At 42.2% G+C, this 13,862-nt stretch overlaps 1 pseudogene; it reads left to right on the forward strand.

Moving 5' to 3' along the window:
• Positions 1–9,199: 9,199 nt before the first annotated feature.
• Positions 9,200–13,406, forward strand: LOC100700564 (uncharacterized; annotated as a pseudogene).
• Positions 13,407–13,862: the final 456 nt, after the last annotated feature.

Below are 13,862 nucleotides of genomic sequence, written 5' to 3' on the forward strand. Positions count from 1 at the left end.
TGAGCCAGCTAACACAAAGAGAACCCGGCTGCGTTGAATTTCATCTTTCAAAAAGTGTTGGCACAAAGTCTTTGATGATGTCAGCCCAAGAACTTGTGCTAAAGAGTTTATGCTGACGATGGAATTTAACTGTTCACCGTGTTTTTCTGACATCAGTGTAAGTCACTAATGTTGCTTTAGTGCATGTTTCTCTCTGAAAGCTATTATTAACTGCACGTCCTGGCTTTCAGATTAATTTGTTCCTTACGTTAATGATTTCAGAGCTCACCTGTGACACATTCTGTTTTCCTTTCTTGTTTTTGTGTTATTTGTACAAACCGGAGCGAATCTCTCTGCATGTTGCATGTTTACTCCTGAACGAGTGGGTAAAACTCCCGGGGGGACCGATCAATAACTCTGAAACTTCTCAGCTTCAGTCTGAACACAGAGAGAGAGAGGACTAGATGTTCCCTAATACAAATGATCAGAAACAAACAGAAACCAATAACCTGTTCACTCCCCCACCCTCCTGCCCCTCCTCATCATCCTCCAAAATGTAAAAATTTCTCTCGCTGGCGTCGATACCCTGCAGCCATAAACAGCAGAAAATATGAAAAGAGAAAAGAACAACATCAACAAAACAGGGGGATGAAATTTCACCGTGAGGGCGAAAATGAGAAATGACATAATAAAGCGATTCTATTAAAAAGCCATCTGACCGTTAATAAAAGTAATGATTTGATGAGAACATCCCGTCGCAGAGCCAGAGGCGGCACAGGAGGAGGTTCGACCGCCTTTTATTTTTATGCTCCGACACTGCTGAGAAGTGTGTGTGCGCGCGCGTGTGTGTGTAGGGGGCACAGTATAAAAAACAATTGCTGCCTCTCCCATCTCTGACTTAATGAGATTTGGTGGCTGCTGCTGCTGCTCATGTGGCCGAGGCTCAGGTATTATTTGTTGTTGGAGGTGATGGCAGGATTGGATAAAACACACGTCTCACTGCAAGGCGTCGACTTTCTCATCTGCTGCAGAATATCAGAGTTACCTTCTGTCAGTCTGCCGCTCCATATGCTGCATACTGAGAGACGTGCGACCGGCCACACATTTACATTTCAGGCGCAAACACGACGTTTGTGAACATCGTGAGGCCGAGAAGAGGGTGAAGCACTTAACCCGAAGCATCGTTATTCCTGGCTCTACCGTTTGCCTTTAGCTTAACTAATTATTATTAATTATTTTTATATTGTGTGCAAATAACACCCAAGGCAAATTTCATTTTGTTAATTTTTTAATTGAAAAACAGAAAACCCTGCAGCGTTAGTTTTTAAATCAACACACACCGCATGTAGTGTCTCTCAGCAGTGCTTGTTGTAAATTCTTGTGTTTAAAACCTTCCAGAATCAACTAAAGCTATCATAAGGATGCTAACTCTCTCGTTTACAGCAGTGTGCTGTCCGTGTCCCGCCTCTATCCCCTCACTGGTGAACAAAGACCCTGTAAGACTTGAACTACTCCTCGTGGGGCAGCAACTCATTTCCAGGCTGGAGATGGCACTCCACTCTTTTCCAGCTGAGATCCATGCTCTCAGATTTGGAGGTGCTGACCTTTGACATTGTTCAACACCCACCAGGAATGGGAGTACAAACTAAGATCTCATTATGGTTGCACGGACAACTAAAAACAGCTAAAGCTGAATACACAGTTTGCATCATGCTGTGCTCAAGGCGTGCTGACATATGACAGGAGAAGCAGTCAGCCTCTGACTTCCTGTCGGTGGTGGAAAAGCAAAGGGAACACCTTTTTCCAGCAGATTTTCCAGTCGAGTGTTGGACGATCAAAGCAGCAGGTGGAGTTTTCCTGACTCCCAGAGGTTCATTGCTGCTGGGATCGGGGCTCGCACTGTAGCAGCGTCGTTTCTCCTTTTTATGTGTGAGATGACCAGAGCGTGCTCCAGCTGCAGCAGCTTCACTGGTAACTTTAACCCGCTCCCCCATTATAGCCTCATACTGGATAAATAGGTGCATTTATTAGGAACACAGTCCTTATGAGACACTCCAGAATAAACCAGGTCCAAAAAGCTTAAATTTCATGGGGTAAACATTTTTCTTCTGGAAATGTTCATTGTTGTCTCAAAGCAATCTGATATTCAATTTCCTATTTGTTTATTTTATGGTTTTCGACATTAGCATCTTAGTAGTGCTTATCGGGGAGCCAATGAATGGAACTTGGCTGCAGTTCAGCTAAAGGAACAGCAGGAGGTGCTCATGAGCCCTGAATAAACAGGATGAACGAAATAAAATAAAATAGTAAGTGACAAATGCATCTAGACCCAAAAAAGACATCTGATGTAAAAACTACATAATATATTTGGAAAATTGTTAGAGCAGGTGAAATGCTGATGAAACAGTGCTTATATGATGCTATGTACTAATTTAGCATTGTCTTAGACCTTCTGCTGTTGAGGTGACAGGAAAATAGAAGTAATGTAATGAAACAACTGCATGACGACTTACTAACACAAAGTAAACCTTGTTTGTGTAACAAGCTGATTTAGGCAGCATTAGCACACGTTCACATTGTATCCGTAACCCTTTCCACTGTTCAAACCAACAACCTTCCAGTCACTTCTGTAACTTTTAATGCCTCTTTGTCTCAGAGCAGAAGCCAGCTGTAAATGCACTCTGCTTTCTTTTAATCGCTTTTGTGTCTTTTAAGCCATCTGTTTCCTGTCATTGTCCTCAGTCCCCTCGACACAGTTTTGGGGGACAAAATAATATAGTTAGAGTGATGGGTGCATTTAGACACAGCCCCACATTTAAAAACATGAAATATGTCTTTGTTAAATCACCCTGAATCTTCTAAATGGAAGAATCATTTCACCTTCAGCTGTTTGGCACCAAAATAAAAATGGGAGATCACTCAGAGCCTTGAGTTGTATGAGAAGTGAGGCATTCGTGCCTTGGCTGAATACAATTTCTTACTTTTTTGTGGGTTGAGGTGATTTTATTACTGATTTTGGTGCAGGTAAAGTCCAAAACATTGTCATTCCCAGACTGTGAAATGATGCTGTTTTATCAAAGGTTTGTCTGTCACGCATACACAGTGAACTTTTTTAGTTTTAGGTATTTCCCTACCAGGTCGTCCTTTTCCTACATGTAGATTCAATGTTGTGGGGGGATGTAATTTAACCCCGACCTGAGCTACAAATTGTGATGTGAGCTACCAAGTATCAAAAAATAAATTTGCATCAAAATCTAACAGCACTGTGTAAAAAATCACATCTAATGGAGCTTGAGAGGTTCTACAGAGAACCAAAAATTGGTGTACCAAGAACCCGTGAGGCTGTAACTGCTGCCAAAGGTCCTTCAAAGTGTTGAGCAAAGACTGTGAATTCTTATGGCATGTTTTTGTTTTTTGTATTTTTTTAAGCATTTTCAAGAATTTCAAGCAAACTTTTCTCATTATGTCTGAAATGAATTCAGTTTGGTGTGGACCAAAGTCCGAGGTCCACATCAAACTCACCATGTGAGCAGCCCTCCAGCTTCCATATTGTTTCAGCCTTTAAAACTTGTACATGAACAGGAAAAACATTAGGCTAGGCTGCTGATAAATCATGTTCATCTAAACTGGTGAGGTAGAAAGAACACCTGTATATACATGAACTGCTATGATTATTTCACAAACTACCGTGATACTGTTCTCCAATCCTGTTTCAGTGAAACTAAACAATCCTCGATTTAAAAATAACAGCACTGTGCAGCCCACCAAACACAGTGGGTATATGAAGTTTTCGAACTAAATTGGCAGTCGTGTTACCGCCACATTTTAATTGGCGTCTTAAAAAACAGCTTGCTCTTATAGAGCTGTGAAGTGGGAGGATATATTTTGGGACTCCTAATTCATCAGATCCTGTTAATTTTTTTGGCATGATCACAAACTATTAAGCCAAGATAACTTCTTTACTGTTTGAGTGAATGTTATATGAACAGACTCAAATGTATGTTTTACTCAGAAATAAAATAAAGTTTTGGCTGTCGCATAAAACAGCTCACCTCTGAAAACAGTTACGCTTTATGCATACCACAAATAGAAAACCCACAGGTGTCAAAAATTAACAGCAATATGAAATTTAACTTTTTGAGGATTTTAAGGTGTTTGTGCCTTAACACAGCTGACACAGAAACAAGCCACTAAGAGCAAACTGAAAAAGTTGCACTTACAGTAAGACATTGCCAACAATACTTCTGTTATTTTGAATTCTCTCTGAGCCTGGTTCTGCTGGAGGTTTCTTCCCGTTCAAAGGGAGTTTTTCTTTCCCACTGTTGCCAAAGTGCTTGCTCATAGGGGGTCGTTTTTCTCAGTATGTATTATTGTAGGGTCTACCTTACGATGCAAAGCGCCTTGAGGCGACTGTTGTTGTGATTTAGCGCTGTATAAATAAAACTGAATTGAATTCTGCTGTTTTTCTCTGCTCCACTCTGTGTGTGAGGAGGGAAAGGAGAACCAGCAGTAAAGACTCTCACACTAAGCTGAACATTAACTAGTAACAATATAAATAAATCCTTTTTATTGTAACTATTCCTTATTTTAACTATTTCCTTTCTCTTAATGTATTTAAGAAAAGAAAATAAATCCTGCCTTTGAAACACAATCACAATATCGCCTCACCGCAAGAGTACTTTGGTAGTTTTAATGAATAACGGCACTGTCTGTATCTGTGAAATGTGCCCATTCAATCTGTGGAAGCACAATGCTAACATAGCTATGGCTGTTAGCTAACAGCAGCTGACAGCAAATGAGAATGGCAGCACTCATCAACAGAAGAGTTCAGGATATCCTCAACAACTCACCTCAGCATTGCTGTCATTGGACAGAAGTGAGCTCCTGACTGAAGGGTAAAAACGTAAAATATTGCAAAATATTTTGTCACGTATTTATTCATAGTTTATAATGTATTCCTCAGTGTTGATATTATTGAAATATTTTAAAATGCAGAATGTGCAAAAAGGTTTTTACACACAAAAAAACTGTAGAAACTGTGGTTGTTGGGGAAAGGCAAGGTGGCAGGCCGCTATGAGGTTAAGACCTGACGATTGCATTAAAGGAATAAAACTGCCAGGGCAGTTCTTTTAAAACGTGTATGTTGAAGAAGATGCAGTGTTTTCATTTCTTCTTTAAAGACCTGTCGCAGCTCTCGCAGAGTTCCTCGCTGGCTCTTCTTCAACACCACCTCTGTGCTCCCCTGTTGAAATGAAGCAAAGGGAAAAAATAAAACCTTTTCTCTTGTTCTGTTCAGAAAAATCACTCCTACCCTGACGCTGGCACTTCCTCAGAAATCCTGATGACTGTGCAATCTCCCTGGAAGCAGAAGGCTCTTTCTTCAGAGTTTGAATACACTTTAAGGAAACAAGAAGAATGTGACAGTCCGTCATCCGCCGTGTCAGCTTGACTTTTAAAGGAACAAAATAATAAGCACAAACCTGGAAAGCAAATTGATTTCTGAGGGATGTCCGAACAGTTGAATGTCAGGAAGCACTGGGACATGTTTCCGTGTCTGAGGAGCAAAAAACTCCAAATTTCTGTGAATGCAGCATTAACGTCAGCCCACCTCCATCCTCCTCTATGCTGGTTTCTGTTGATGTTTTTCCATTTATGAGCGACGGGTTGAATGGCAGCATCATTAACGTCGCCGTGTCGAGATCCAAGGAAACAAAAGGCGCCGAAGGTTCGAGTGTTTTTCAGGCACAGAAGAAAACCTTGGACAAACTCACCATCCCTTCAGTTCAACATTGCACCTTTTGAATTTTAATGAGGTTAGAAAAACGCTCAGTGAGTCACTTTATGATAACACAAAGGTGCAGCTGATGAAATGACAAGGACAAACGTCTTTCTCATTAATTTGGTATGAATATTCATGCAGGTTTGTGGTTACTGTGAGGAAAGCCGACTCATAATAATTTCCAGGGCTTCAAAGTTTGAGAGACTTTCAGATTTTTATTGCACTTAAAGTATGACTTTGTCAACAATATTAATATTACCTTTACTTTTGCTGTTTCTCTGTCTGCTCCACTCTGTATGTAAGAAGATATACGTACAGCCAGGCTGAGAGGAGAAAGTAACGTGACCGTGAGTACCAGCAAGAAAGACTCACACAGATGTAAACACACCTCTTTATTTCAACTGTTTCTATTCTGTTAAAAGTTATTATTTCACTACGTATGTTTGGACGATTGTCTCGTCTTAATTTTTTCATCAATTTGTGGGAAATTAGAATCCGGCATTTTGTGTTGCCTTTTGAGTATTTTGTTAATTCTACATATAATTATTTAGCATTTGTTTGTGGTGACTTTATAAAAAACCATTTTTTAGAATATCTTCCTTTATTTCCATATTTTCTGCATCGCATCACGCTGCTGTCATAAGGCAAAGAAATAATCGATTACTTTGTTGTGAGGACTATTACACTCTTAAATAAATGTATAAAATTTTTTTAAAATGTTGTAGATTTCCCTTCTAAAATCACGTACGCTTTTCTACGTATTTGATTGTAAACTCTCATTATGGTGAATGTCACAAAGGCGGTCGACGCTCAGCTCTGCAGCTCGTACTGCAACTCGGCTTCTTTTAAATGATGAGGACAAAGAAAAGTGTGGAGTCTAAAAATGGCATCTGGTTTTAAATCCATACGTTGGATCATTCCTCAAAAAAAACAGAGGCTGTAATTACACGGAGCTTTTTGGGTCTGATGCGGGATTGATTAGTAACTGCAGGACATCCTTGAACCAGATCCTTAAAAAATGGCGAGCAAGGAGAACGGGAGCAATGCCTTAAGTGAATTTAAAAATGCAGGAATAATTACACATATACTGCAAACTAATTAAGAAGCTGTGAACTCTGCGGCCTCATTCCTCCCTCGCAGTGATTACAGGACTCATATTTCAGACTCGTGCAGCCAATTCTTCTGCTGCGGACGGACAAACGGAAGTAAAACTCGACCAAAATGGACCCGTGACATCAGACGAAGGGGAAAAAAAGAATTAAAAAGGAAGAAAGTGAGACTGTGGTTACTATTTCAAAGTCATCATATTAATTGTGTTGGAGGACATAAAAAAGAGAGGCTCTGTCTGCTAAGAAGCATGGATATTTTTATAATTCAATGGGTGTAATTTATATCTGCAGCAGGGTGAAGACGTCCGCCGGAGTCCGGCCAGAAAAATACAGAAAATAAGATTATTAACACTAATAGTTATGATCAAAGGTAGGCCAATAACCCGAGTCTAGAGAGGTTGAGTTCAGTAACATCAACCCAGTAAGACAATTTAACAGATTTTAATGTCTTTGCATCTTTTTGTGTCACTTTTTGTACATCTTCATTTCTTTTCTTTATTCTCTTTGTTTCCCTTCAGTATTTTCAGCTGTAGAGAGTACATCAGTTTGTTTCTCAAAGATGACCTTTGTTTTCTATTCATTTATCCATATTGATGCACTCTGAGGACAGTGTGCATTTTTCTGTGGACATTTCATGTGTGTTTATGGTGACTTTGTTTTCTTTTAACGTTTCAAGTCGTCAGCTTCTGGACATTTAAAAAAAAATCCATCTTTTGTGTTTCCTTCTTGATATTTGCTTTAGATTGTGGACATTTTGTGTATATTTGTAGTGATTTTTTTTTTTTAATTTATCTTCTATCTTTGCTTTTTTTTAACTGTGGTTTTCACAGTGTGTCAAGTTTAATCTCTGTTTTCTCCATTTTAACCTCTTAGCTTCTGTCTCAGTGTTTTTGTCTGTGCATCTAGTTATGTGTTTTCTCTAGATCTTTAAGTTTGAGTCTGTGAATCTGATTTTAAGGCTAATATTTGTGTCTTTAGTCTTTGTGGCTGCTTGCTTCAGTTTGAAGTCTTTTTGCATCCATTTCTTTATACTGCGGTGAACATTTTTTAACCCAAATCTTTATTTTTCAACCCCTTTTGTTCACCATTTGTTTCTATTGAGGTCTTTTAGGCTCTGTTTGTTTTCATCTTTGTGTTGTTCTGATTTCTGATTTGGCTTTTTTGGTCTTTCTTAAATTTTTCACATCTTTGTGATAATTTGCTTTGCTGGGAAGGTTTCTGAAAATCTGTGGATATCAATCTGTGCCTTGTGGCTTTCTGTCGGTGTCTTCAAACTGAGGCTGACTGGCTTCTGGTCTTTCTGTACATTTTTAGTTGTTAAACCTCACCTCCACCCTCTGACTGATGGTTTTCAATTGTTTTAAGACAACTTTAAGAGTTCAGGGCTCAATTATTGCATGAATGACCTGTTGAGGTGATGATTTACTCTGAGACGTGGTGATGACGAGGAGAGAAAAGCAGGAAGAAGAGGAGCGAGGCATTAAGTCGGCCTGGATTCGTCCTCTCTTTCTGTCTTTGTGGCGCCAAATCTGCCAAGTGGATTAAAAGAATCTTCTACCTTGTACAAAAGGGTTAGGTTTGTGTATGGGATTTCCTATGCCCCCTGAATGCACCATAGGTGTGCATGTCCGCAGCTTCAGTTCAGAGACAAACGGCAGCTGAACAACGGACAGTGTGTGCGTTCATAAGACCGTGAGTTAATGTTTTACTTCACTCAGTTATGTTGGGGTTCAGCCATGAGTGTATTTGATGACTTACCAGCAGTTTCTGCTTCTGTTTAAATGACGTTATGTATAAGTGGCAGTTTGCTAGCATAACAGATTTGTTCGCTAATTAGCTTCTAGCAGAGAGATTCGTTGTTATCGTGTTGTTGATTCTGTGCTGTGTAACAGATGATAAAACAATGTAAAGTTGCCTTCAGTGCATAGTTGTATGCAGTGTGTTAATGCATAATGTCTGACTTTAAGTTTATGTAACCAGTCTGAAGTATAATGTCAGCTTATTTAGTTACATATTGTACTTGAGTACACCTCAGTTGTATCTTTATGTTTATTATGTAATTTGATTCTAATTGATTTGTATCATTATGCTTTGTCTGTAGAAACCACACACTCTTTCGCCCAGCTGCGGGCACATTCTTAATTGGAAATACAAAGAATGACAACTTTATTCCTGGACTCTGCCTGTTTGTTCCTCTCACATCTGAACATTTGCAAGTGTTCTGACCCGACACTCTGAAGTGATTGCTGCCAGCTCAGATTTCTTTCACCCTTCTAAACATTTTGTCCTTCGAGCCGGATGTGAGCAACTGCTTCAGCCTTATATGTTCAGAATGGAAGACCAATACCCATACAGAGAGTCTGACCGCCCACACAGACATAGCAAGCTGCCATCATACCTCCAGAACTATGAAGTGGACGACCTCGCTAAGAACTGACTCTCACATGATGATCAGGGCAAGCATTCTACTCATCCTGAAATTCTCCAATATATTCATCATATGAAAGAGGAACACAATCAACCCCTTCAATGTGCCACGGGAGCAGCTGTTGCAGACAGAGGAGTACGACCTGAACGTGGTTCGCCTGTGCATTCAGGTTTTCCTGCAGGATGAGAACGGCCACTACACTCGAGCTCTTAACCCCATCGTCACCAACCCCATCTACGACAACAGTGCCCCAAACACAGCAGAGCTGAGGATCTGTCGGGTCAACAGAAATAGCGGAAGTGTCAGAGGAGGAGACGAAATCTTCCTATTGTGTGACAAAGTACAAAAAGATGACATCGAGGTGCGGTTCTTCTCTCCTGATGGCTGGGAGGCCAAAGGCTCCTTTTCTCAGGCTGATGTTCATCGCCAAGTTGCCATTGTGTTCAAGACTCCGCCCTACCACAACATGTCCATAACGGACTCAGTGACCGTGCACATGCAGCTACGCCGGCCCTCGGATCAGGAGTTCAGTGAACCAATGGATTTCCGGTATCTGCCTGATGACAAAGATCCTTATGGATACAATGAGAAAAAGCGCAGAAGAGAGCACTTGATGAAGATATCGGGATTGTCAGGTGGTCCTTTTAGCGGTCTGACAATGAATAGGCCCAAGGCAGTACCACAGAGTACCATGAGTCACCTGAAAAGAGACATGGGCAATGCATACCCAAGACAACAACAACAACCTTCTATGTTCAACCAACCCTACTAACAGGCTCCTCAGAATCTAATGGCACCCAATCTACAAATAAGCCATGCATGGGCAAATTCCAATCCAACACTCTATGGACACAGTCACCATAAACCCAGGTGCCAGCAATCTGCCACGTCCTGTTAGCAGGCAACAGCCACCGAATCGCAGCTACCAACACCGTGTGGACCACAACAGCTGTGAGAACAATGCCCTAACGCCAGATCTTAGACAGCAACTGGCGGCAGAACAGATCCGATTCTGTTTCAATCCCCCCAGTGCTCCACACTTTGGAGGGTCTTGGGAGAGAGAGGTGCGATCTGTGAAAACCACTCTGCGCACCACGTTGGGAGCGCAGATAGTGTCAGAGGAAGTGCTGAGGACTGTCCTGCTTGAGGTGGAGAGTATACTCAACTCCAGGCCTTTGGGTTATGTTTCTTCAGACATTGCAGACCCAGATTCCATCACGCCCTACTCTTTGTTGATGGGGCAGCCAGATTGCTCTCTACCCCAAGTGTTCTATCCAGAATCCGAGCTGCTCAGTCATAAGAGGTGGAGACACACTCAAGTCCTGGCTGACCAATTCTGGAAGCACTTCATACGGCATTTTATGTCCACCTTGCAACCACGGCAGAAATGGCACAAGGAAACAGACAACATTGCAGTTGGATCTGTGGTTCACATTGTTGATCAGCAGACCCCACGAGCGCTCTGGCAAGTAGGAACCGTGAAAACTATCTTACCAGGGGCCGATGATCGTGTCAGAGCTGCAGTCGTTCAAGTAAAGGACCGAACTTACACTCGCCCGGTGGCACGGCTCATCAGGTTGCCTGTTCTACCCCAGGATTCTGCTTAGTTGCAGAGGACATTCCATCAAGGTCAAATTTGTACACCAAATTTGGAGGCGGCTGTACAAAAGGGTTAGGTTTGTGTATGGGATTTCCTATGCCCCCTGAATGCACCATAGGTGTGCATGTCCGCAGCTTCAGTTCAGAGACAAACGGCAGCTGAACAACGGACAGTGTGTGCGTTCATAAGACCGTGAGTTAATGTCTGTGAAGGTTCTCAGTCATCCAGGTCATCGTAGTCAAAGGAGTTTGCAAAGAAAAGCGTCTGGACTTCTTTGAGTTGCTTGAAGACGTTTCACCTCTCATCCGAGAAGCTTCTTCAGTTCTTCTTCAGAACTGAAGAAGCTTCAGATGCTTTTCTTTGCAAACTCCTTTGACCGCCGTGAGTTAATGTTTTACTTCACTCAGTTATGTTGGGGTTCAGCCATGAATGTATTTGATGACTTACCAGCAGTTTCTGCTTCTGTTTAAATGACGTTATGTATAAGTGGCAGTTTGCTAGCATAACAGATTTGTTCGCTAATTAGCTTCTAGCAGAGAGATTCGTTGTTATCGTGTTGTTGATTCTGTGCTCTGTGTAACAGATGATAAAACAATGTAAAGTTGCCTTCAGTGCATAGTTGTATGCAGTGTGTTAATGCATAATGTCTGACTTTAAGTTTATGTAACCAGTCTGAAGTATAATGTCAGCTTATTTAGTTATATATTGTACTTGAGTACACCTCAGTTGTATCTTTATGTTTATTATGTAATTTGTAGTGGTGGGCGGATCGATCCAAATATCGATAGTATCGATCCCAAGTCGGGATCGGTATCGGATCGATACTGGCCTGGTTAGATCGATTCTTTACTTTGAGTTCTGCTTGCTTGCTACGCTGTGCTTTTGGCAAAAACGAAACAGCCAGGTCGCTGGACTTGCCGCTCCTGTGACAGCGGAGAGCAGGCACACTTTGCTCCCCCCCCCTTCTTATGTTTCGGTGTTGCGCTGACACGTCACGTGACTTAGACACTTTGGGGTTGTTAAGTTGTTTACATATTAATAATATATATTGTTTTTGTTGTTGAGAATTTTAATTGTCATTTTTGTATTATAGTTTATCAACAGTATTTGTTTTAATTTGTTTACTGGTTTGCATGCACTTAAGATTTAGAAAAAAAAAAAGAAAAAAAAAAAGATCGCCACCACGGCAGACCCGATGGCATTTTCATGCTTCGCGCATCATTTATTCTTACAATAATCCCACGGTTGCTGTAATAGCACATTCAACGGCTGCAGCTCTCCCGCTGGCAGCCGTACACATCACCACCACCAAACCTGCAGCGGCATCGCAGAACACGCCCTGCCACATACCCCCTTGCCAGCTTCACCCCACCCACGAGCAGGCGAGGGAATCGGCCCGGACCGTCGGCGCCCCATTCCCCGGCCCAGCGACGGGGAAGTGTCCACTCTGGCGGTCGCCCACGCCTCCAGTGGAAGCCCAGGAGCTGGCCTGATGGCCACCCATATGGCAAGCAGAGGCGGCGGAGCAGGAGTGGAAGTGAGCCGGGGCTCAGAGGCAGCTGGGCAGACGGCCGAAGCGGACAGCATGCCGCCCTCAGGCAGGACCCCGCGCACCTCGACCTCCATCTCCAGCTTGGCAGGTCCCGCTGGCGCGCCAGCCTCCGGCTCACCCCGAGCCGCGCGCTGTCCACCCTTACAGTGATCACACGGTTGCTGTAACAGTAGCCTACATTAAACGGCTGCAGCCTTCCTGCTGCCAGCTATACACATCAACACCAAAAACAACAACAGCACAAGCAGCGCACAGGTTTTAAGCCGGTGAGGCATGATTGTAGATGCAATGAAGGTGAGTCCATCTCACCTGCAGCAGCATCGCAGACGGCTGCCACAATAATAAAGCATTTTTTATTTAATTATAAATTAATTATTTCTCCTAATTATGTCCCGGATTTTAAGTAATTAATAATACAAAAGGAAAAATCACAAAAAACACTTAAGGTCATGAAAATTAATTGCGATTTAGCAATTCAATGAGGCATCCACCTTGTTTATTGAAAAGTATTGGTATCGGTATTGGTATCGGCGATACTGGCCCGTATTTACTTGGTATTGGATCGATACCAAAATATGCAGTATCGCACACCACTAGTAATTTGATTCTAATTGATTTGTATCATTATGCTTTGTCTGCAGAAACCACACACTCTTTCGCCCAGCTGCGGGCACATTCTTAATTGGAAATACAAAGAATGACAACTTTATTCCTGGACTCTGCCTGTTTGTTCCTCTCACATCTGAACATTTGCAAGTGTTCTGACCCGACACTCTGAAGTGATTGCTGCCAGCTCAGATTTCTTTCACCCTTCTAAACGCACCTGCTCTTCAAAGTCAGCTCTTCCCCTCCACCCCACTCTTCAAGTCCATCCTCTTTTTCTTCTTTAACTTCTTTAAGCAGCAGATACTCAGAGAAGCTTTATCAGCTGCTGTATAATTTAACAAAATCCGACACAAAGACCTCAGCAGCGACTTACAGGCAGAGAAACACACAGCGAGCCAACCCTGCTGCACAAATATTCAAACCACGACTACTGCCAGATAAAGTGAGAATTAAGAGCGGCCGTGCCTCTGTATCCTGCACGTCATTTTGCCTTTTTAAAAGGCAGGAGTCGCTCTTATCAGTCTTCTGGAGCCGCGGTGCGACGGCGTTCACAGGAGGGTGATGCTATCTGAGGAAAAAATTCATTTTGAGCTCATCTCATCTGTCCTCTTCTCTCGATTCTCGCTGTCAGTGAAATGTGATGGAAGGCTCTTTTTAGAGGTGACACTTGATTGACAAAGACAGACGCTGTTTGAAGTCTGTCCGTCATGTAAATCGAGGCTGATTAAAGCCACGGCGGAGACGTTCGAGCTCTGCTTCGTTTTGTGATTACAAACGCTTTATTCCCGCTCTGTGGCTCGTGTAAAACT

The sequence above is a fragment of the Oreochromis niloticus genome, linkage group LG2 (assembly GCF_001858045.2).
Source record: "Oreochromis niloticus isolate F11D_XX linkage group LG2, O_niloticus_UMD_NMBU, whole genome shotgun sequence".
NCBI classification, from domain to species: Eukaryota; Metazoa; Chordata; class Actinopteri; order Cichliformes; family Cichlidae; genus Oreochromis; species Oreochromis niloticus.